The sequence below is a fragment of the Pinus tabuliformis genome, chromosome 2_2 (assembly GCF_031772625.1).
Source record: "Pinus tabuliformis cultivar Carrire ecotype Pingquan chromosome 2_2, CPIR1, whole genome shotgun sequence".
NCBI lineage: Eukaryota > Viridiplantae > Streptophyta > Pinopsida > Pinales > Pinaceae > Pinus > Pinus tabuliformis.
The window spans coordinates 249,610,492-249,637,160 of record NC_142300.1 but is presented as its reverse complement, the minus strand read 5'-3'; the positions used below and the strand labels follow the sequence as shown (position 1 = coordinate 249,637,160).

General features: G+C 37.3%; 1 pseudogene; it reads right to left on the bottom strand.

The window, feature by feature from the left end:
- Window positions 1-6,557: 6,557 nt before the first annotated feature.
- Window positions 6,558-7,817, bottom strand: LOC149192229 (protein MOR1 pseudogene; annotated as a pseudogene).
- Between the last annotated feature and the right edge of the window lie 18,852 nt (window positions 7,818-26,669).

Genomic DNA, 26,669 nt, shown 5'->3' with positions numbered 1-26,669 from the left:
GCATCTCTCTTACCTTGTAGATCTTGTAAAACAAAAGTCGATGGACCTAACTGTTCAATGATTTGGAATGGTCCAAGCCACAATTTTTGAAATTTGGTGTGCTTTCCTTTTTCCTCATGTGCCTTGTCCCATTTCAAAACTAAGTCACCAATTTGAAAATATTTTTTGCTAACTGAGCTTGCATCAAAGGAAGATTTTACTAAGTGTTGATGACGTGCATGGGTTTGTTTATCCTTTTCCCTTTCTTCTTCTAATTTTAGAATTTGAGACATCCTTAGTAGTATAAAAGAGGAGGGTTATTCTTCAATAAATTTTACTAAGGCTAATGAAGGAAGAGCTAGATTTGGAGGAAGAATAACTTCTTTTCCATATACTAAATTGAAAGGAGTAGTCCCAATAGAAGCTTTCATAGTTATCATATCAACCTATATGGAAAACACCAAAGGTTTATGCCAATTCTTTTGACTTTGATCAATAGTACGCTTGATAATCCTAATGAGGTTTTTATTGGTAGATTTTTCTAAGTCATTTCCTTGAGGATAATAATTAGCGAATTATTTTACCTTAAATCCTCTTTTTAATGTGAACTCAGACATATTGTTTCCTAAGAAATAAGATGCATTGCCAAAGATGAGTGCATTAGGTAATCCAAATCTGGTAATAATAAATTGATCGATGAATTCAATAATGTTATCAGAATTAGCTACCTTTACTGAAATTGATTCTGTTAGCGCTTGAGATTTCACCTCATGCTGAGAAAGGTAAACCTCAAGGCAACATCAAACCATTCAGCCCCGTAGCTAGCCCTACGGGGCAGGAGAAGGCTCTCTCCGGTCTATCTCGGTAAAATCTTCAATAGATGAGATGACCAATACGGTGACACTGATATTAGGCTAGTAAACTGATTAGAAAGGTTGATTTGGGGTTTTTAATTAAATAACGGGGTTTTTCTGGGCTGCATGGGCAAAATCACAGCTTGTAACAGAGAAATATAATGAACAACACAGGTTATCAACTGAGGCAAGGTAGGCAAGAAATTTAGCATTAAATCTAGATTTTAAATGGGATGGCAAGACTGGTGAGGAGCTGACAAGGGCATAGGAGATGAATCCTTGTCAAACAGAGGAAAACATTAAACATGAACAAACTTATAGGCAGAGCATGGCAGGCATGAATTCTTACCTAAACACTTCATTTGCTCAGTTAGAAATGATCATGTAGTGAAATGGAACATAACAGATTACATATGAAACAAGAGAAAAACTTATGCTAAATGATCATACCACAGGAATCTCAGAAGTCAGAGCTGTGAAATTTCATTAAAAATCCCTCTGTCAAAGACTGTACAATGGAGCTCAGTTCTCCTCCAGCGCTCAGAATTTTCTCCTCTCTGACTCTCTACTTTCACACTAAGAATTTTCAATTAAAATAATACTATCTGTAGGAAAACAGATCGACCCAAAACAGGGCGTTGTTTAAACTGACATTACAAAAATTAACAAAAAGTGTTTCATCCATTCTACAAATAGAACAGCATCTCCCTAAAAATCCTCCGATGGCCGACACATGGAATAACTGCTGGAGCGCAGCTACCTTTAAATCACTAACTGAGGTCTTGAAATAGGAAATTGGTTCCTATTTTTCTGTTGCGGTTGATGTCTTTGTGGCGTGAATGAGGACCGGATTTAGTGCTCTGGCGGGGTTGACATCACCCGATTCCATATCTAAAGAGAAAACCTTTTTATTGTAAATATCTGTTATTGGGGCGCCCGCATCATTCGTGAAAGTGGCGGTGGTGATAGTGAGGAGAAAACAAGCCACGACATCCAGTTTCATGGGCAAGATGTTCTAGCACTGCATGCGCAATTGCCTGTCCATCTGTTTTGAAAAGGGGCAGCGTTACATATAAAATCCGATGATAATCAATGTGGAGGCAACAACTGTAGCTGCATATCCTTTCTGAATCGGAACTGAAGCCAGGAATAGACCGTTTACTCCTATTTCGATGTTTCTGTGGCATTCGGTCTTTGACTATTTACTTTCCCTCTACCTGGGCCTAATAAAAATAGCTCTTAAACTAAAATTCTGCCTTGAATGAAGGGAACCGCCATTATGCGATCAAAAGTGGCTCTGATCCTGCTCAATGAAGTAGAGCGCATCTTCTTTTGTTATGACATCAACACGACTGACTCTATTTTCGTGTGTTACACCATATATCTTATCTGCAACTTTTACGAGCTCTGGCCTTGAACTGCATAGTCCTGAGTAGTGATGGCTATAGCTCGTTTTGATACCTTGCCTGGAATAGCTCTTGAAGGTGTTAGTCTATGAATAGATCGTGAAGATGAACGGTCTCCACCACCATTTGCAATTGTTTTTGAATTCTTCGTTGCCAATCTTGCTCCGGCACTTATAGCCACTTCTTTTGCTGGCTCGGAACGTTCTTGAAGCACACTTGCTGGCCTCTAGCGTTCAAGAACAGCAGTTAAGGCAGGACCTTGCAATTCTTTCACGGCCTTTGTTATCAATTCTTGTCCACAAACTCGGGTAATTTCAGCCAGACAAGCTTCTGCAGCTTTTCGAACCTCCACAGACTTATCCTGTAGAGCAGAGGATGTTGGTTTCAAAAGTTGTACAACATCAGGTTGATCAACAAGTTTTGTAAGCTGTCTAGTGACCCAGTCAAACAGGTCTTTACGACCATCTGTGCCAAGCTTGACATCTCCCAAGGATGAAACTATATATGGGACCATCTTATCAAATTGTGCGACAGCAACCCATGAGTCCAATGCCTTAGTCACATTTTCCCTCATATGCTTTTTGTTATCAGTAAGGCATTTTAGAACATCTGAAATTATACCCTTGCTGCTTTTCTCCACCGCAGGACCCATTGCGGTTGCAATATTTCCAATAGCAGTTAATGTGCTAATCACCAAGTTTTTATTCGAGTCAAACAAACGAGCTCTCAGAGCAACAAACAATTCCCCAGTTCCAGTAAGCTGAATCCGGTTATATGTTTCTAGTAGTTTGTTGACACCCTCAATTGATTCCAAACGAAGCTTCCAATTAGGACTGCTCAAGTTTTTAATTAACACTGGTGAGATCTTTCCACTTATGTCTTCTCGTGGTAAGCCATCAGCACCAGATCCACAAGGTACTAAAGCATAATCCAGTTCTTTGATGGTCTTCTTTGGAGCTGCAGCTGGTCCCTCATAAGGATTTTTCTCAAATTCAGCATCAATTGCACTCAGGATTGCGGGCTTGACATCACCAAAATATGCCTTAATATTAGGACCAACAAACTTATGCAATATGCCAATAAGCTTGGTTGTTGAGTCTCTTGTGGCTGCAGCACTTGATTGCAATCCAATATCTTTACAGAAATCTATTAGATCCTTTAAGTTTATGTGAGAAGTTCCAAAATCTTCAACTGCAGTGACCATCCATAATATACCTTCACTAAGGACCTTGGGATTCTTGTGCTCTTTCATAATTTTAAAGAGTCTATCAAAGATAAAATTAGGACCAACAGCTTCACAAAAAAGCAGTAAGGCACTTCATTGCTTGCATGCGAGTTTTGATATCAGCAACTTTCTCAGCCACACCTAAAATACATAAAACAACACATCTCTTTGGAAACTTTGAAGCAGTTGAAGCAATATGTGTAACAACCTCAAGTACCTTCTGTTGAACCTGCACATTCTTTTCACTCCAGCCAGGAAGTGCACATACTAAACGGACCAATGAATATTTCACAAGTAAGCTCTGTATCAAGGGTGCCACTGTAGAGAACCTCTGTGCCATGATAGTTGAAACCATATGAAGATAAAACTTGACCAAATTCATCAACAGTAGAGTCTAATGTATGCTTTGTTTTCTTTGTGCTTTTACAGAGGTAGGAGCTTGAAATCGCTGCCAGTTGAAGAGCTGAAGAACAAATTACATACTCTAAAACAACACATTAATGATTTCTTCTTCAAAACAGGGTTTTGAAGAAGAATCAATCTCTGACATGAGACGGAGTCTAACATCGGCTCCACTTGGGATGGCAGCTGCCGCTCCGTGGAGGTGCCAAGAACCGCAGAACTTTGGGAGAGCAGACAGTGCCTCCACCCATTGGGCAATGGAGTCATCATCGACACAACTCTTGACTTAATTTTCAAACTGGAACTGAACTCAAACTGATCTGATCTCAAGATTGAAATGACTGAGAAAATGACTTAACAATCTTCAAGCAAACTGAAACAAGATGCTGCCCTTATGGCTGCTTATTTATTTACAAAGCTACCCTACTTTGTTGTATAAACACTAGATCAGGTAATACTAAAATGCCAAATTAACCATTCAAGTAAACCTGAGATTGATGCCGCTCGAGAATGCTTCCACGAGGTCACAGAGGTAATTGCTGGCAGCCCTTCATGCACGTAATGACCCTGGTCACGGAAAAGACAGTCTGATCTGTCAATCAAACTGAAAAATGTGTCCATGTATGCCGCAATAGGATCACGGAAGCCGGACTCTGTTGGCTGTCCCAACTCTGCAATGCATACTTCCAGCTGCACATTGTCAATGTATACATCTATAGGCAAATCTGTTATTTCTTGTTTCAATGGAGGAACGATTTCCAAAAACTTTTTAGGGTCTTGGAAATCATATGACTGAATCTGCTCATCGAGATACTGAATCTCATTTTCAACTCTTTCAACAACTAACTCACAAAATCTAGTTTTGCTTTCAAGATGAAGCTTCGGAGATTTCAAACATTGAAGGAAAATACTGAAAAATTCTTCATTAATTTCAATATCTACTAACCACTCTCTAACTCCGTTTAGAGCTTCACAAAGTGCAGGGTCTGCCACATACCCTACCATTGCATGAACAGATCAGCATGCGTTGGAATGTCTGGATCAAATTGGAGTCGCCAGGTGAATGGTTCAGCCTGCATAAGTGTCTGACTGTTGTCCACCATCAGCATCAGATCTGCACCTTGATTGCATGTACTGGGACAAGACAATCAACAAGTTGAATGTTCTCCCCAGTATGGTCGCCAGTATGTTAGCGCTTGAGATTTCACCTCAGGCTGAGAAAGGTAAACCTCAAGGCAACATCAAACCATTCAGCCCCGTAGCTAGCCCTACGGGGCAGGAGAAGGCTCTCTCCGGTCTATCTCGGTAAAATCTTCAATAGATGAGATGACCAATACGATGACACTGATATTAGGCTAGTAAACTGATTAGAAAGGTTGATTTGGGGTTTTTAATTAAATAACGGGGTTTTTCTGGGTTGCATGGCAAAATCACAGCTTGTAACAGAGAAATATAATGAACAACACAGGTTATCAACTGAGGCAAGGTAGGCAAGAAATTTAGCATCAAATCTAGATTTTAAATGGGATGGCAAGACTGGTGAGGAGCTGACAAGGGCATAGGAGATGAATCCTTGTCAAACAGAGGAAAACATTAAACATGAACAAACTTATAGGCAGAGCATGGCAGGCATGAATTCTTACCTAAACACTTCATTTGCTCAGTTAGAAATGATCATGTAGTGAAATGGAACATAACAGATTACATATGAAACAAGAGAAAAACTTATGCTAAATGATCATACCACAGGAATCTCAGAAGTCAGAGCTGTGAAATTTCATTAAAAATCCCTCTGTCAAAGACTGTACAATGGAGCTCAGTTCTCCTCCAGCGCTCAGAATTTTCTCCTCTCTGACTCTCTACTTTCACACTAAGAATTTTCAATTAAAATAATACTATCTGTAGGAAAACAGATCGACCCAAAACAGGGCGCTGTTTAAACTGACATTACAAAAATTAACAAAAAGCGTTTCATCCATTCTACAAATAGAACAGCATCTCCCTAAAAATCCTCCGATGGCCGACACATGGAATAACTGCTGGAGCGCAGCTACCTTTAAATCACTAACTGAGGTCTTGAAATAGGAGATCGATTCCTATTTTTCTGTTGCGATTGATGTCTTTGTGGCGTGAATGAAGACCTGATTTAGTGCTCTGGCGGGGTTGACACCACCCGATCCATATCTAAAGAGAAAACCTTTTTATTGTAAATATCTGTTATTGGGGCGCGTGCATCATTCGTGAAAGTGGCGGTGGTGATAGTGAGGAGAAAACAAGCCACGACATCCAGTTTCATGGGCAAGATGTTCTAGCACTGCATGCGCAATTGCCTGTCCATCTGTTTTAAACAGGGGCAACGTTACATATAAAATCCGATGATAATCAATGTGGAGGCAACAACTGTAGCTGCATATCCTTTCTGAATCGGAACTGAAGCCAGGAATAGACCGTTTACTCCTATTTCAATGTTTCTGTGGCATTCGGTCTTTGACTATTTACTTTCCCTCTACCTGGACCTAATAAAAATAGCTCTTAAACTAAAATTATACCTTGAATGAAGGGAACCGCCATTATACGATCAAAAGCGGCTCTGATCCTGCTCAATGAAGTAGAGCGAATCTTCTTTTGTTATGACATCAACACGACTGACTCTGTTTTCGTGTGTTACACCATATATCTTATCTGCAACTTTTACGAGCTCTGGCCTTGAACTGCATAGTCCTGAGCAGTGATGGCTATAGCTCGTTTTGATACCTTGCCTGGAATAGCTCTTGAAGGTGTTAGTCTATGAATAGATCGTGAAGATGAACGGTCTCCACCACCATTTGCAATTGTTTTTGAATTCTTCGTTGCCAATCTTGCTCCGGCACTTATAGCCACTGCTTTTGCTGGCTCGGAACGTTCTTGAAGCACACTTGCTGGCCTCTGGCGTTCAAGAACAGCAGTTAAGGCAGGACCTTGCAATTCTTTCACGGCCTTTGTTATCAATTCTTGTCCACAAACTCGGGTAATTTCAACCAGACAAGCTTCTGCGGCTTTTCGAACCTCCACAGACTTATCCTGTAGAGCAGAGGATGTTGGCTTCAAAAGTTGTACAACATCAGGTTGATCAACAAGTTTTGTAAGCTGTCTAGTGACCCAGTCAAACAGGTCTTTACGACCATCTGTGCCAAGCTTGACATCTCCCAAGGATGAAACTATATATGGGACCATCTTATCAAGTTGTGCGACAGCAACCCATGAGTCCAATGCCGTAGTCACATTTTCCCTCATATGCTTTTTGTTATCAGTAAGGCATTTTAGAACATCTGAAAGTATACCCTTGCTGGTTTTCTCCACCGCAGGACCCATTGCGGTTGCAATATTTCCAATAGCAGTTAATGTGCTAATCACCAAGTTTTTATTCGAGTCAAACAAACGAGCTCTCAGAGCAACAAACAATTCCCCAGTTCCAGTAGGCTGAATCTGGTTATATGTTTCTAGTAGTTTGTTGACACCCTCAATTGATTCCAAACGAAGCTTCCAATTAGGACTGCTCAAGTTTTTAATTAACACTGGTGAGATCTTTCCACTTATGTCTTCTCGTGGTAAGCCATCAGCACCAGATCCACAAGGTACTAAAGCAGAATCCAGTTCTTTGATGGTCTTCTTTGGAGCTGCAGCTGGTCCCTCATAAGGATTTTTCTCAAATTCAGCATCAATTGCACTCAGGATTGCGGGCTTGACATCACCAAAATATGCCTTAATATTAGGACCAAAAAACTTATGCAATATGCCAATAAGCTTGGTTGTTGAGTCTCTTGTGGCTGCAGCACTCGATTGCAATCCAATATCTTTACAGAAATCTATTAGATCCTTTAAGTTTATGTGAGAAGTTCCAAAATCTTCAACTGCAGTGACCATCCATAATATACCTTTACTAAGGACCTTGGGATTCTTGTGCTCTTTCATAATTTTAAAGAGTCTATCAAAGATAAAATTAGGACCAACAGCTTCACAAAAAAGCAGTAAGGCACTTCATTGCTTGCATGCGAGTTTTGATATCAACAACTTTCTCAGCCACACCTAAAATACATAAAACAACACATCTCTTTGGAAACTTTGAAGCAGTTGAAGCAATATGTGTAACAACCTCAAGTACCTTCTGTTGAACCTGCACATTCTTTTCACTCCAGCCAAGAAGTGCACATACTAAACGGACCAATGAATATTTCACAAGTAAGCTCTGTATCAAGGGTGCCACTGTAGAGAACCTCTGTGCCATGATAGTTGAAACCATATGAAGATAAAACCTGACCAAATTCATCAACAGTAGAGTCTGATGTATGCTTTGTTTTCTTTGTACTTTTACAGAGGTAGGAGCTTGAAATTTCTGCCAGTTGAAGAGCTGAAGAACAAATTACATACTCTAAAACAACACATTAATGATTTCTTCTTCAAAACAGGGTTTTGAAGAAGAATCAATCTCTGACATGAGACGGAGTCTAACAGATTCTACCCACTTCGTGAAATAATCTGTGGCAGTTAGGATGAACTTATGCTTCTTAGAAGAGTGAGGAATGATCTCACCTATTATGTCCAGTCCCCATTGTCCTAAAGGTTGTTCAATGTTAACTAGCTAGAGTGGTATGGTTGGTTTCCTTTGTCTTCGTGCAGCGATTTGAAAAATTTTGCATTTTCTCACATAAGCATGTGTGTCCCTGAACAACGTTCGCCAATAATATTTGGCATGAAGGATTTTATGTGCAGTAGAATCTCCTCCAAAATGTCCTCCATGTAGCCCATAAAAAAAAATTATGCCTCGGATTTTTCTACACATATTAATAAAATAGAGTCATAATTTTTTTTTAAGAACACACCATCAATTATCTCATACTGCTTTGCTTTAAGTCTTAGAGCTCTTTTTCTTTTATGATTAAGTTTTGGTGGAGCATAATAATTCTTTAAATAAAACAAAAGATCAACATATATGGATTCTGTGTTAGTAAGACATACCTCAAATATTTGAATTGTATTACTTGAATCTTCATTTGCTGAAATATTTGAGGCTCCAGTGATCAGTCTGCAAAAACCTTGTCCTCTAACAATTTTAGCATGTTTAACGTCAAGATCATATTCTTGCAGAGTTGTTACCCATTTTTCTCTTTTCTCACCTAACTCTTTCTGTTCAAGTAAATGTCTCACTACTGAAAATGGAACAATAACTTTTATATGAGATTTCAGTAGAAAAGTTCTAAAATGTTTGATAGGTTTGAAGACTGTGAAGGCTTGTTTCTCTACTTCAGAGTAATTGAGTTCTACTCCTTGAAAATTCGAACTGAAAAAAGAGATAGGTGCTTCTATATTTTTATCATTGATTTGTGTTAGCACTGCAGCATAAGACAATTTAGAAGCAAAAGTATACAAAATAAAAGGATTAGAAAAATTGGGAGTGATTAAAGAGGGGCGTTAATTATGGCTTGTTTGATTGCTTGAAAGGATTCCCTTTCATCATTCCCCCAATTAAAAACGTGTTTTTTATTGATCATGATCTGCAAAGGAAAAACAATTTGGGAAAAATTAGGAACAAATCTCTTTACAAAATTAATTTGTCCTAAAAAAGATTGCATCGATTTTTTGTTATGGAGCAAAAGGATTTCTTAGGACTTTTTAGGATTAAGAGAAATCCCATATCTTTTGCATCTCTCAAATATTTGTTTCAGGTAATGATACTGGTTGTTTCTCTTCTTAGAATATATGGTAATGTCATCCAAATAAATAACAATTGTTTTGTTAATCAGACCTTTGAAAGTGATGTCCATAGCCCTTTGAAAAGTAGCTCCTGCGTTTATTAATCCGAAAGGAATTTTCTGATATGTGTAAGTTCCCCATTTAGTTCTCAATGTAGTCTTTAATCTATCATCTGGATGAACAAGTACTTGATTGTAACTTGAGAAACTATCGAGAAAATACATAAGCTCAAAACCAGCGACTGACTACAAGATTTGTTCCATAGGTGGTAAAGGAAAATTGTCTTTTTCACAAGCTTTATTCAGATTGCGAAAATCTATACAAATCCTAATGTCACCATTCTTCTTCCTGACTGGTACTAAATTAGATACCCATTTGGAATGCCTCACTATAAAATTGATTTTTGCTTTGAGTTTATTCAGTTCATTTTTTATTTGATTCTCTAGATTTTGATGAATCTTTCTTAATTTTTGTTGAGCAGGCTTGACATCAGGCATCATTGGGATGGCATGTTGGATGATGGAAGTATCATAAGTATTTAGATCTTCATAATTCCAGGCAAATACATCTTTATATTTCTTCAACATACAAATAAAAGATAATCTCTCATCAGGAGAAAGACTCAGACCTAAATTGACATTTTGAGGTTTAGATTCAGATCCAAGGTTTACTAATTCAAACCTCAATGTTGAACTCTGAAGTTTACAATTAGATACTTTCTTGAATCTATCTTTTAAATCATAAAGGTTTTCAAGTTTAACCACAGACTTGGGAAGAGAATTATCTTCAGTTGCTTGTTTCATCTGTCTGTCATGTTCATCTTCATCAATTATCTGATTATAATATGATTCCCCATATGTTATGAAACTTAAGATATCTCCATCATCGTTAAACACATGCTAGTTTGTAATGTTATCAGGAATGGAAGGGTGAAAAAATAATTCAATAGAAAATCGATCTGGATTGAAATCTTCAGGTGGGATTATTTTGGATTCGACATTGGCTAAAAAATCAGCACTAGCATTTTGAAGCCTAGAGATTGGAGAAATATCGAAAGTCGAGAAATTTGAAGTAAGAGATTGAACTAGAGTCTGATAATGTTTCAAATGGTTGGATATACAATGAATAGTATTTCTTACCTATTTGATAACAATTTCTGAATCTCCAAATACTTGAAGTTACTAGACGTCAAGAGATATTTCTTTGTACACGCCTTGAGCCAGAGCTTCATACTCAACAACGTTATTTTTACACTCAAACTCTAATAGAAAAGCTAGCATTGTTCTTTCTCCATTGGGACTAATTAAGACACATCCTGCTCCAGCACCATCATTAGATCTAGATCCATCAAAATACAAAGTCCAAAACAAAGATTTAACTAAAGGCTTATCTACAAAATTTACACATTTGGATAAATTTGTCTGTGAATAGTTTTCAATTTGCGAAGTGACAAAATTAACTGAGAAAGGTGATTCTTGAGCTCCGAAGTTACCCCAAAACGACTTTGAGAAATAATTCCCAAGAATATTGCTGGTGAATACTACTGGTTCATTTTCTCCATCTAGATCTATTACTGAATGTTTCATATGTTTTTCACGGTCCACAAGGATTTTATTTGGTTTTCCATTATATGGAAACCACATATGAGACCAGTCTGTAGCAAAGTAACCGTGTAACTTTTCAGACCAATCTCTACTTAGGATTAAACCATAGAAATCTAGAATATCAACAACTAGAATGTCAATGATTTGAAATACTTTAGGATTAGAAGAAAGTCTAATGAGGACTGAGTTGATTTCTCCTAATACTTTAACTTTTGTTCTATCGAGTTGCACTATATGAACAACAAACTTCTGGGGAGATATGTTCAATTTTGAACAAACTGATTGCGGCATTATATTCAATGACACTTCAAAATCAACTAAGCAATTGTGCACATTTTTATTGAAGAGTTCAAAAGTTAAAATAAATGGGGGAATGTGAGAATTTGATCTGTCTCCGATCAAGATAGCATTTGTGGAAGGGACTTTCTCTATAGAATTAGCAGGAGGCTTACCTATTCCTCGAGAAGCTTTTGAAGCGACAGCAACTCGTAAAGGAGATGCATTCACTTCATTAAGAAGATACCTTTGTTGTTGTTTCAATTTTTAAACTTCATATAAAGAAATGTTAGCCTTAACTTTTATCATGTCTTCCAATATATTATACTTAATGATATCAAAGGCAACCAAAGTTTTTGATGTGGATGGAGGATTAGAAGAAGAAGAAGGGGTTGGTTTGTTAATGTTCTTGTCTTTAGTAGCATAAATAGAAGTTTTATGCTTCTGGATTGTTTGAGGAGAATCAGGTGGTCCTTTACTTCTTGTACCTACATGTAAGGCTTCATGTTCTTCTTCATTGTCAGAAATGGGGAGGATAAAATCCTAGAGCCCATGAACTTCTACAAATTCTTCATCTTGAGAATCCTGGATAGACATAACTATTCCTTCTTCATCATCATCTGATTCTGATTCTGCGTTCCATATGACATTGGGGGGTTGGGAGGTCAAAGTCTGAGTTCTTTTAAAGGGTTTGAAAGGTTTCTTTGAACATTCAGCGACTTATTTTTTAATCTCAACCATCTCATTAGACATTGTTTTGAGGACTTTCCGTAGTCCTTCGAGATCAAAAGGATCTTTTGGAGTTTTCTTCTTTGGCTTATCCTTAAATGTAATCTTCTTGGATTTTCTTTCATCCTATGTAGTTTTTTTTTCTAAAGCAAGTATCCTTTTCTCAACTGCTAATGCTTATTTCATGTTTTCTACTAGAGTCGTTTTATTAGCCCTATCGACAAAAATTGTTGCTATCTTCTTGATGCTATCTTATTTTTCCTTAGATTTTTTATGCCAATACTCTATGAGTATTTGAGTATCTCGCAGGCATTCTTCTGGGCACTCAATAATAAGATTACCATCTACTAGACTTTCTCTGACAATATTGGTAAATTGGCCTATTGGGTCTCTCGCTCTGTAAATTTCTTCTTCAGCTTGCTTTAATCTAATATCCCAACCTCTGAAAAGAAGATCTTTGTATGATTCTTGTATTTTGGGAATATTTTATTTTATCCCATCTGTATTGTCCTTCCAAGTGATGAAGTCAGAAATCCTTTTGTTGATATCTTCATAGTATGTTCGTAATTCAGACATTTGATCAGTCAATGAGTCATTGTTTTTGCAGAGATCATTGATTACCTTCAACTTCTTACAGAAGTTCCCTTATTATTGGGCGAGAAGAGCATTGATATCTTTGGCTTCTTTTTTGAATCATTCAATATCAGTGTCCTTCTGTATCTGAATTATTTTAAGTTGAAGTTGGTCAATCTGTGCATTTCGACTCTGAATATTAGCTTCGTTTTGAACTTTCAATTGATTAAACTCAGTTTGTAACGTTAACAACTTGAGTTGCCATTCCTACTCAATATCGTGTCTTGAATTAAGTAATGTTTGTTCTAACTGCAAGATTTTTTCATCTTTTTCTTTAACCAGTTGTTGAACCTCAGTAGCTTTGAAAATGGTGGTCGTAGCATAGGCTCCTGCATATTGTGAAAGCTTAGCTAAATCATCAAACGAATTAGCTTGATAATCTTTCCATACCACATCTAATGGGATGCTTCCAAAAAGAAGTCATTGAGAATGCTCCATTCTTCTTTTCTTCTTTTGTCAACTAACGACAGCACGGTGTTTGGGACTGTAGAAAATATCAAGAGGTGGAATCTCTTCTACTCTGAGAAAAATATCGAAGGTGGGGACTGTCGGGATAACTTTTTTATCCATTATTTGAATTTATGACTCATTCATAGGAGACTTTGCCTTGTTGGCTATAGGAATCTTATCTATCTCCATTGAAGTTGAATCCTGCACTTCCTTCTCTTGTGTGTTATCTAGTTCTTTGTTGAATTGATCCCAGACTTTATCGAGCTCGCTAGTAGACAAGAGTTCTTCTATTTGTTTATCTAAGAGTGCAGTAGTGTGTATCTTTTCTGTTTCCTTTGTAGATGGCAGCAAAGACTTTCCTGTAGGTAATTCTAGTTGTAAAGCAATCAGGCATTTAGAAGGTAGTTTTGTAGCCTTTTGTTTCTGTATTCTTGGAATAAGAAAAAATCTTTGGGGCCCAGTCGAATTTGTGCTAAATTTTCCACCTGTATATATGACTGACATGTATCAAACAAATCATCAAAGTCATCAAGTTCATGAACAAATGGCCTTATTTTAACCTGAGTGATGAAATCATGAATGACCTTTTTAAGGTCGTATTGTCTAAGAGGAATAGTGGAGAGTTGCATGCCCTCGATTTGTTGGATTTCTAGGACAGCATGATTGTAATTTTCATTAGCATAGACTCCACATTGAATAGGAAATTGTGGCCAAATAGCCTTTTTGGAGTATTTGAAGACTTTATTCACACCATGACCTACGGTCTGATAGGAAATTTCCCTGGCCAGAAGCTTATCAGGAACATAAATAGGAACAAGACTCCCAAATGCTTTGACATAAGTAAAATTTTCTTCAGTAAACCAACTGCCAAAAGCAGTGAAGTCTGTTGTGGATTTTTGAGACAACCTAGGGGCATTTCGATTAAAAATTGCTTTGTACAAAGGCAGCATTACCTTATTGCAAATTCTATAAAAATGAGTCTGGTACTTAGATTCCCATAGGATATCATGATATAAGTGAATTGGTGTAGAGTCTTCGAGTGTCCATTTCCATCCCATTGAAGGAAAATCAAAAGAGAAACAAATGGCATCCATAATATAGGCACTGATAAAAAAAGCTAACACGATTCTCTTTGTAACATTGTGCTTTTGCCTATAGTCTAAGATTTTGGACGCAATATTGTTGGATAAGATAGTATCCCAATCCATAAATTCAGAATTAGAAGCAGCTTGAATCAAGGGAACCCATTCAACTATAAATTTTTGTGTGTTCAGAGAACCGAACAGTGTAGGTTTTAACCCCATACAGAAATTACCTGCATACGAATTCTAAAACACGGAAAATAAACAATGCAAGAGCATAACACATATACACAGAGATTTTCCTCTAGATCCCAAAACCGGGACTACTAGCTTGATTTTTCATTATGTTCCTTTCAATGTTACAATACATATTTATGCATGCCGAAGCATCCAATACCATGGACCGAAAACCATCGCATCCAATACCATGGACCGAAAAACCATCACGTCCAATAGCATGGACCGAAAACCATCGCTTCCAAAAAAAACATGTGCGAAAATCATGCACAAAACCATAAGTGGGTTCGCCCAACCTAACATAGGGTCAAAACCAAAAAATTTCAGGGCGTTGCCCCCGACCCCATAAAGTGGGGCTACGGGTGCCCTTCAAACCCCCAATGACTCCCCCTCGCTACACAATCGATGCAACGAAGGGGGTGCTCACGCCCCCCCCCCCCCCCCCCCCCCCCCCCCCCCCCCCGGTTAACTACGTGGGCTAGTCGTGGAAAGAATATAACACAACCCAACATTCTCCCACTTGTTGTTTTCTTTCCACAGGGGGCCACCAGAGAGCTTAGTCATTTTTGCAGCCCTGAAATGCCCATTGTTTCTCTACACCAAGAGAACTTCTCAAAGCTCACAGATTTTGTCAATGCATCTGCAGTGTTCTTCAAAGTGTCCACCTTTACCAACAACACCTTCTTGTCTTCGATCATATCCCTCACAAAGTGATACTGAACATCAATGTGATTTGTCTTTGAATGATATGTGGGGTTCTTTGCCAAGAAAATTGCACTTTGGCTATCACAGTCTATCCTTATAGCTTCCTGTACTAACCCCATACTTGAACACAATCTCTGCAACCAAACTACTTCCTTGCTTGCATGAGTGGCTACCATGTATTCTGCCTTTGTAGTTGATAGTGCCACTACAGATTGTTTCTTGCTCATCCAACTGACTGCACCTCCAAATAGGTTAAACACATACCCACTTGTAGATCTTCTCTGATCGAGATCTCCAGCCTAGTATGCATCAACAAAGCCATGAATATCCAACACTCTGTCTAATCTTGGTCTTCCTTGGTAGCACAAACCATAATCACAAGTGCCACGCAAATACCTGAAAACCCGCTTCACTATTGTCCAATGCTCCTTTCCTGGTTTTGACATAAACCTGCTCAATACTCCCACTGCATGTGCAATGTCTGGTCTAGTACAGACCATTGCATACATTAGGCTACCAACTGCACTTTCATATGGAACACGGGACATGTCCTCTTCCTCTTCTTGTGTCTTGGGACATTGTTCAGCAGATAACCTCACACCTACAGGAATAGGAACCTTCACCAGTTTACTATCATGCATATTAAACCTCTGCAGGATTGTCTCGACATACTTCCTCTGGTTTAACTAGAGCTTCCTCTTTGCTCGAGCTCTTTTAATTTCCATGCCCAAAATATAGTTTTCAGCACCAAGATCTTTCATCTCGAATTTGGAGGATAATTGGGTTTTCAAATCCTAGATAATTTCTTTGTCATTTCCAACTAGCAACATATCATCCACATACAAGACCAGATAAATAACACGGTCACCAATCAATTTAAAATACACACAGTGATCTGCTTTGCTTCTGGTGAAGCCAAGTCCCCGTATAAATGTATCAAATTTCTGATACCACATCCTTGGTGACTGTTTTAACCCATACAGAGACTTCTTTAACTTGCATACCAGTTCTTTCTTACCCTTCGCTGCAAAGCCTTCAGGTTGCTTCATGTAGATTTCCTCTTCCAGATCCCTGTGAAGAAATGTTGTCTTCACATCCATCTGTTCTACCTCAAAATCAAAAGCAGCAACAACAGATAAAAGTAATCTACTAGAAGTTACCTTGGCAACAAGAGAAAAATATCACCAAAATCAATTCCCAGCACCTGGGAATAACCTTTTGCTACCAACTGAGCTTTGTATTTCTCCACTTTTCCTTCTGCATTTGTCTTCTTTTTGAACACCCATTTGCTGCCAATGGGCTTCCTTCCAGCCGGAAAATCCACCAGATCCCAAGCCTCATTTTTGTGCAAAAATGCCATTTCATCAACCATGGCCTCTTTCCAGAGTTTTCCATCCTCTAAATCTACTGCTTCCTTCACAGTTCTGGGATCATCGTCAATAACAGATAAAGAAAAATTTGAACAGAAAACAGATGGACGATACCTTTCAGGCTGCCTTCTTTCTCAAACTGATCTTCTCACAGCCGGAATTTGTGGCTCTTCATATTCTAATTCCTCCTCTGTTGTAGAGTGTAATTCTTCCTCCTTTAGCTCAAACTCTATCTTCTCAGGTTCCTTTCATTGGACTTCTTGTTTAATAACATCTTTCACCTCTCTGAACACCACATCTCGGTTGTACACAACCTTCCGTGTGACTGGGTTCCAAAGCTTATAACCCTTTAAACCATCCTTATACCCAATAAAAATGCACTTTTTAGATTTACTATCCAACTTGATTCGTTTCTCCTTTAGAACATGTACATATGCATCACATCCAAATACCCTCAGATGTGAAAGAGAGGGTTTCTTACCAATCCATACCTCTTGTGGAGTCTTATCCTCCAACGCTGATGACGGTACCTGTTGACCAGGTAACATGTAGTATCCACCACCTCTGCCCAGAATTCCTATCGTAACCAGGCACCACTGAGCATGCTTCTTGCCCTTTCCATCAACGTCTTATTCATTCTTTCTGCAACTCCATTTTTTTGAGGTGTATATGGAGTAGTCTTCTGCCATGCTATACCACACTTCTTACAGAATTCTTCAAATTCCTTACTGCAAAACTCTCCACCGTTATCTATCCTCAGCACCTTTATCTTCTTCTCTGTCTAGTTTTCCACCAGAGCCTTAAATTCTTTAAACTTGTCAAAGACTTTAGATTTCTTCTTAAGGAAATATATCCATGTATTCCTTGAGAAGTCATCTATAAATGATACATAGTACACAGACTTACCCAGTGATGGAACCTTCACAGGTCCAAACACATCACTATGCACAAGTTCTAATATTTGTTTTGCCCTCTTACTACCAGAGGGGAAACTCACTCGATTCTGCTTCCCATATATACAATTTTCACAGAAATCAAAATCTAGAGAGCTATTACTCATACCTTCTACCATACCTTTACCTCATCCGAAGGCCCTTTTCTCCAATATGTCCAAGCCTTTGATGCCACAGCATGGTCTTCTCTCCAGAGACCACTAGATTTTCTGCTCCACTTTCAGGAACCACGGAACTATTGCACCCATAAATAAAAGTGCTACCTTGCAGCTCGTACAGAGTTCCAATCCGAACTCCCCGCATCAATACCAGTGCTCCCCGAACCATATTGCAGGTATCCTTCTCGAACACTGTTTTTACACCTGCATCATCCAGCGTGCTAACAGAAATCAGATTTATGGCTAATGCAGGAATATGTAGAACACTTGGAAGCGTTCTAACCCTTCCAGCTTGCAACTTCAACTTTACTTTTCCGCAACCAATGATTCTAGCCTTCCTGTCATCCCCCAAGAAGACATCACCACCATCATATTTCTCATACTCACAGAACCACTCTCTATGTGGAGTGAAGTGAAAGGATGCACTTGAGTCAATCAACCATGCCTCATGATCTACATGTGTACTTGAAGAAGCCAAGTACACATCCCCACCTTCATCTGAGGTGGTTTTCGCCTCTGCAGAAGGAGCATCATCATATCCCTTTCCTTTGTCAGGAGCTTTAGATTTACAGTCCCTTTTGTAGTGCCCTTCCTTTCCACATTTCCAGCACACCACCTTTACAGGTTTTCCTGGAGATTTAGATCTCCCTTTAGATTTAGATCTCCCACTCGATGACTTATTTTTGTTTCTGTTCTGGGTCCACCCTCATACAAATAAGGCATCACCATTTTGGCTCTCCATATTTTTCCATCTCATCTCCTCCGTCAGCAAGGATGAGACAATTTCATCAAAATGCAAGGCAGTTGCATTGCTACCTATTGCAATAACCAGACTATCCCATGAATCTGGTAGAGAACACAACAAACTGATGCACTTATCTTCATCTGAAATTTTAATATCAACAGATGCTAACTGACTTACCACAGTATTAAAAGTGTTCAGATGCTCTGTCACCAAGTCTCCATCTTTCATCCTCAGGTTATACAGCGTTTTCTGCAGGAACAGTTTATTCACCAGAGACTTAGATTAGTACAAAGTCCCTAACTTGTCCCACAAAGCCTTCGCCGTAGCTTCCCCTGATACATTCAGCAATATTGAATCTGAGACACACAATCGTATTGTGCTCTTTGCCTTTCGATCCAACTTCTTCCATTCTTCATCGGACACTCTCGTTGGTTTAGTACCTGGATCTACCGCAATCCACTGATCTTTATCCACCAACAGATCCTCCATCTTGAGTTTCCACAACTCAAAACTCTTACCATTAAATTTATCGATCTCTATCTTTCCACTGCTCACCATCTTCTTTCACCACCAGAATCGATCTCGCAGATCTCCCACTGAACAGGGTCTACCACAGGCCCGAGCAAAACCCCTCAGCAACAAAGGCATCCCCTTGAAGCCAAATCTGCTCTGATACCAAATGTAGGTTTTAACCCCGTACAGAAATTACCTGCATACGAATTCTAAAACACAGAAAATAAACAATGCGGGAGCATAACACATAAAACACATATACACAGAGATTTTCGCCTGGATCCCAAAACCGGGACTACCAACTTGATTTTTCATTATGTTCCTTTCAATGTTACAATACATATTTATACATGACGAAGCATCCAATACCATGGACCGAAAACCATCGCATCCAATACCATGGACCGAAAAACCATCATGTCCAATACCATGGACCAAAAACCATCGCGTCCAAAAAAAACATGTGCGAAAATCATGCACAAAACCATAGGTGGGTCCGCCCAACCTAACATAGGGTCCAAAACCAAAATTTTCCAGGGCATTTCCCTCGACCCCATAAAGTGGGGCTACGGGTGCCCTTCAAACCCCTAGTGACTCCCCCTCGCTACACAATCGACGCAACGAAGGGGGTGCTCCGCGCCCCCCCCCCCCCGCTAACCCCCCGGTTAACTACGTGGGCTAGTCATGGAAAGAATATAACACAACCCAACAAACAGTCTACATATCATAGCAGCAGCATAACAGAATAGATCGACAAGAGAAGCTAAAGAATACATACCCTTACTATCATGCTTATGCTTTCGTGGGTCTTATCTCCATTGTCTAATGGGATCTGACTCTAATTTGTTCTTCTCTACAAATATTTTAAGAAACTGCTTGTCGTAAATCTTCTGGGAGTCTGGCAAATGATATATTCTCTTCAAATATGCAGCTTTGAAGGATCCTACTATCATTTGCCTTGATTTCAAGAATGTCTTGTCTTCAATATTCACATTATCAATCATCCACTTGATCATATCTACGTAGGGTAATATTTTAGGCCACATAGAAATTCGGTGAAGAAAGGAATTGGTGACATCAGAGAAGGTAGATTCAGATGATGATGAGGTGTCATCTATTGCTAGCTTAACCGCTACTACCCTGGGGATTTCTTATTCAAATAGATTGTACATTTATTCCTAGGAGGAAGTACCAGAATCTGGCGTGCATGTAGTGTCTGTGAATAATGGAGCCATCTTTGTTGCTTATGGCTGAGTTACTTCTGTTTGAACAAACGACCCTTTTCATTTCTTTCCTCCTTTGGACATTTCAATAGAATGTCATTTATTAGTATTAGCCTGCAGAAAGGAAACACAGACGAATGTTTTAGATCTCCAAGGAAGAAAGGACACGCGGGACAAGTACATATGTTTCAAATAACAACCTACCAATTAAATCAATTTCGTCAAATTAGGGACATTAAAACCATTAGATTTGAAATTTAATGAAAAACTAAGTACACACGGATCTTCGTTAAGAGGAGCTTAGTTAGCAATTTTTCATCGCAAATATTCTTTGGAAGTATTTCGTTTTAAGTGATGTTGTGATTTGGGATATGAAATATTGTATACATCACATTGGAGATTAGGCAACGTTTCTTTTATATCGCAATCACAACATGGAGATGTATGAGCTCATAAAGAGTCGGTAGGGTTGTTCGATTCGCGATCTGCAATCATGACATGTCCCCATGATAGGCCAAATGAAGCTTTATGTGCGGGAGAGTATTTTCTTTATTTTCTTCTTTCTATTGAGAGAAGCTTTATTTGCGAAGGATATCTCGCATCACAATATTTGATAAGGGATGTTATCACCGCTTATAAACATTTGCGATGTGCGATTTCATTTAAAAAGTAAACCTAAGTTATTCAACTGGGACTTATACCTAAAAGACAATCGAAAATGACATATTTTTGGTTTTTTGGAATTTTTTGCAACATAGATCTATTATGATTAATTTATTTATTTTAAAACCTAGAGAAAAAAATTAAAAGGGTCCCCATTATTTAAATTTTCTAACTATAAATAATAGGGGATTGTTGGGTACCACAACAATTGGCGATTTACTGGAAGAACCAGTTATCTCTATCAATTTGTAAAAAGAACTTTGAAACTCAAAAGTAAAGACCCTAACGAAAGAAAAAACAATTTTCAAAATGAGATAAATAAATTTACTATAAATCAAAAGTTTCATTTAATTGTAAGGTTCCTTATCACTTTTATAGATAAAAATATTTAATCATTAAAATCCGTCCTTAATTGGTAAGAAAGAAAAAGAATATTTGAAATTCAGCTTTTGGTGAACTTATTTTGTCACAGATAGAGCCACTGCTGCCAACGAGCGTCCATAGCCTCGATAGGGTTATCTTTTACCAAATGGCAAACTAGTATCCCATCCATGTTTGTAAATCTTTAGAGGTAATTTTTTTTTTAAATCATTTTTTCTTTTCAAGGATCTTTAGAAGCCATTATCCTGGTTTGGTGGCCAGATAATGACAATGCCATTCACAAGTGATAACAGAATTGAACAAGCTAGCTTGTGATGAGACTCTTTGTCTTATACCTTTTTTTAAAAGCACAAGCCACTATCCTGGTTTGGTGTCTAGTAATGATAATGTCAACTTGTTAGTTCCTTATGATCATGGTAAGTAAGCTTGTGGTGAGACTTCTTATCTTCTAAGTTTCTTATATTTTTGAATTACACTCTAAAAACACATGAACAATGAGTGGGTAGGTCCACCTACTCCTTAAGAGTAATGGATGACAATTGAAGCTAAAGATACTAAGATTTCAAAATAGCCTTTTACTTTGTTAAAGGAACCTTTCTTGACTAATTATCAAAAATGAAGATTTTATGAAGTTTGAAGTGATAAGGATTTACAACTTTAATGTATAAAAATTTCAGAGTTTTAAAGTATTTATCTGATCTTCAATTTTGAAATTGCTTTCTCTTAAAATCGATACCTTTCAAGGTTAAAGTCATAAATGAATAGAGATTTTTAATGAAAGCCAATAATGTGTTACTCAATCTTATTTATAACAAAAACATGGATATATACATATAATACAGTAGAACGGAAGTCCTACGAAAAGAATTGTTTGAGAATTAGTCCATTGACAGGAAGAGCATCTCTCTTACCTTGTAGATCTTGTAAAACAAAATTCGATGGACCTAACTATTCAATGATTTGGAATGGACCAAGCCATAATTTTTTAAATTTGGTGTGCTTTCCTTTTTCCTCATGTGCCTTGTCCCATTTCAAAACTAAGTCACCAATTTGAAAAGATTTTTTTACTAATTGAGCTTGCATCAAAGGAAGATTTTACTAATTGTTGATGATGTGCATGGGTTTTTTTAGCCTTTTCCCTTTCTTCTTCTGATTTTAGAATTTGAGACATCTTTAGTTGTATAGAAGAGGAGGGTTGTTCTTCAATAAATTGTACTAAGGCTAATCAAGGAAGAGCTCGATTGGGAGGAAGAATAACTTATTTTCCATATACTAAATTGAAAGGAGTAGTCTTGATAGAAGCTTTCATAGTTATCCTATCAACCCATAAGGAAAACACCAAATATTTATGCCAATTCTTTTGACTTTGATCAACAAAACGCTTGATAATCCTAATGAGATTTTTATTGGTAGATTCTACTAAGCCATTTCCTTGAGGATAATAATTAGCGGAGTATTTTAACTAAAATCTTCTTTTTAATGCGAACTCGATCATATCATGAAAAATAAGATGCATTGTCAAAGATGAGTGGATTAGGTAATCCAAATCTAGTAATAATAAATTGATTGATGAATTCAATAACGTTATCAGAATTAGCTACCTTTAGTGGAATTTCTTCTACCCACTTTGTGAAATAATATGTGGCAGTTAGGATGAACTTATGTTTCTTAGAAGAGTGAGGAATGATATCACCTATTATATACAGTCCCAATTGTTTGAAAGGTTGTTCAGTGTTAACTCGTTGGAGTGGTAGCATTGGTTTGCTTTGTCTTCCTGTAGTGGTCTAACAAATTTTTCATTTTCTCACATAAGCATGTGTATCGATGAACAACGTTGGCCAATAATATCTAGCATGAACGATTTTATGTGCAGCAGTATCTCCTCCAAAATGTCCTCGAGTTAGCCCATCACGGAGGTCTTGCAAAAAAAATCTGCCTTAGATTTTTCTACGCATCTTAATAAAATAGAGTCATAATTTCTTTTGAATAACACACCATCAATGATCTCATACTACTTTTCTCTAATTCTTAGAGTTCTTTTGCTTTTATGATTAAGTTTTGGTGGAGCATAACCATCCTTTAAATAAAACAAAAGATCGGCATAGATGGATTCAGTGTTAGTAAGACATACCTCAGATATATGGATTCAGTGTTAGCTGTATTACTTGAATCTTCATTTGTTGAAATATTTGAGGCTTCAGTGATCAGTCTGCAACAACCTTGTCCTCTAACACTTTTAGTGGGTTTAATGTCAAGATCATATTCTTGCAAATATGTTACCCAGTTTGCTCTTTTCTCACCTAACTCTTTCTGTACAAGTAATTGTCTCACTGCTAATAATGGAACAATAACTTTTGTATGAGATTTTAGTAGACAAGGTCTAAAATGTTTGATAGTTTTGAAGACTATGAAGGCTTGTTTCTCTACTTCAAAGTAATTGAGTTCTTCTCCTTGAAATTCGAACTAAAGAATGAGATAGGTGCTTATATATTTTGATCATTGATTTGTGTTAGCATTACAACATAATACAATTCAGAAACAAAAGTATACAAAATAAAAGGATTAGAAAAATTGGGAGTGATTAAAGAGGGGCGTCAATTATGGCTTGTTTGATTGCTTGAAAGGATTCAGTTTCATTATTTCCCCATTTAAAAATAGAATTTTCCTTGAACATGATATGCAAAGGTAAAACAATTTGGGAAAAATCAAGAACAAATTTCTTCACAAAATTAATTTTTCCTAAAAAATATATCATCGATTTTTTGTTATGTGGCAAAGGGATTTCCGAAATAGCCTTAATTTTGTTTGGATCTATACATATTCCTTCTTTAGAGACAATGAATCCTATAATTTTTCCTTCACTTAGAGCGAAGTAGGACTTTTTAGGATTAAGAGAAATCCCATATCTTTTTCATCTCTCAAATATTTGTTTCAGGTCATGATAGTGGTTGTTTCTCTTCTTAGAATATATGGTAATGTCATCCAAATAAAAAACAATTGTTTTGTTAATTAGACCTTTGAAAGCGATGTCCATAGCCCTTTGAAAAGTAGCTCCTGCGTTTATTAATCCAAAAGGCATTTTTTGATACACGTAAGTTCCCCATTTAGTTCTAAATGTAGTCTTTAATCTATCATCTGGATGAACAAGTACTTGATTGTAACCTGAGAAACCATCAAGAAAAGACATAAGCTCAGAACCGATGACTGACTGCAAGATTTGTTCCATAGCTGGTAAAGGAAAATTGTCTTTTTCACAGGCTTTATTCATATTGCGAAAATCTATACAAATCCTAATGTCGCCATTCTTCTTCCTGACTACTAAATTAGATACCCATTTGGAATGCCTCACTAGAAAAATTATTTTTGCTTTAAGGAGTTTATTCAGTTCATTTTTTATTTGATTCTCCAAATTTGGACGAATCTTTCTTAATTTCTGTTGAACAGGCTTGATGTCAGGCATCAATTGGATGGTGTGTTGGATGATGGAAGTATCATAAGTATTTAGATCTTAATAATTCCAGGCAAAGACATCTTTATATTTCTTCAACAGACGAATCAAAGTTAATCTCTCATGAGGAGAAAGATTCAGACCTAAATTGACATTTTGAGGTTTAGATTCAGATCTAAGGTTTACTAATTCAAACCTCAATGTTGAACTCTTAAGTTTACAATTAGATACTTTCTTGAATCTATCTTTTAAATCATAAAGATTTTCAAGTTTAACCACAAACTTGGGAAGAAAATTATCTTCAGTTGCTTGTTTCATCTGTCTATCATGTTCATCTTCGTCAATTATCTGATCAAAATATGATTCCTCATATGTTAAGAAACTTAAGATATCTCCATCATCGTTAAACACATGCCAGTTTGTAATGTTATCAGGAATGGAAGGGCGAAAAATTAATTCAATAGAAAATCGATCTGGACTGAAATCTTCAAGTGGGATTATTTTGGATGTGACATTGGCTAATAAATCAGCATTGGCATTTTGAAGTCTAGGGATTGGAGAAATATCAAAAGCCAAGAAATGTGAAGTAAGAGATTGAACTAGAGTCTGATAATGTTTCAAATGGTTGGAGATACAATGAATAGTATTTCTTACCTGTTTGATAACAATTTTTGAATCTCCAAATACTTGAAGATACTGGACATCAAGAGATATTTCTTTGTACAAGCCTTGAACCAGAGCTTCATACTCAGCAACGTTATTTGTACACTCAAACTCTAATCGACAAGCTAGCATTGTTCTTTCTCCATTAGGACTAATTAAGACACATCCTACTCCAGCACCATCATTAGATCTAGATCCATCAAAATACAAAGTCCAAAACAAAGATTTAACTAAAGGCTTATCTACAAAATTTACACATTTGGATAAATATGTCTGTGAATAGTTTTCAATTTGTGAAGTGACAGAATTAAATGAGAAAGGTGATTCTTGAGCTCTAAAGTTACCCCAAAAATACTCTGAGAAATAATTCCCAAGAATATTACTAGTGAAGATGACTGGTTCATTTTCTCCATCTAGATCTGTTACTGAATATTTCATATGTTTTTCACGGTCCACACGGATTTGATTTGGTTTTCCATTATATGGCAACCACATATGAGACCAGTATGTAGCAAAGTAACCATGTAACTTTTCAGGCCAGTGTCTACTTAGGATTAAACCATAGAAATATGGAATATCAGCAACTAGAATGTCAATGATTTGAGATACTTCAGGACTAGAAGAAAGTCTAATGAGGACTAAGTTGATTTCTCCTAATAATTTAACTCTTTTTCTATTGAGTTGCACAATATGAACAATAGACTTCTGGGGAGATATGTTCAATTTTGAGAGAACTGATTGGGGCATTATATTCGATGACGCTCCAAAATCAACCAAGAAATTGTGCATGTTTTTATTGAAGAGTTCAATAGTTAAAAGAAATGGGGGAGTGTGAGAATTTGATCTGTCTCCGATCAAGATAACATCTGTGGAAGCAATTTTCTCTCTAGAATTAGCAGGATGCTTACCTATTCCTCAAGAAGCTTTTGAAGCGACAACAGCTAGTAATGGAGATGTATTCAATTCATTAAGAAGATACCTTTGATGCTGTTTCAATTTTGAAACTTCATATAAAGAAATGTTAGCCTTAACTTTTTTCATATCTTCCACTATATTATACTCAATGTTATCAGAGACATCCAAATTTTTTGATGTGGATGGAGGATTAGAAGAAGAAGAACGAGTTGGTTTTTTGATTTTCTTGTCTTTAGTAGCAGAAATAGAAGTTTTTTGTTTCTGTATTGTTTGAGGAGAATTAGGTGGTCCCTTACTTCTTGTACTTACATGTAAGGCTTCTTAT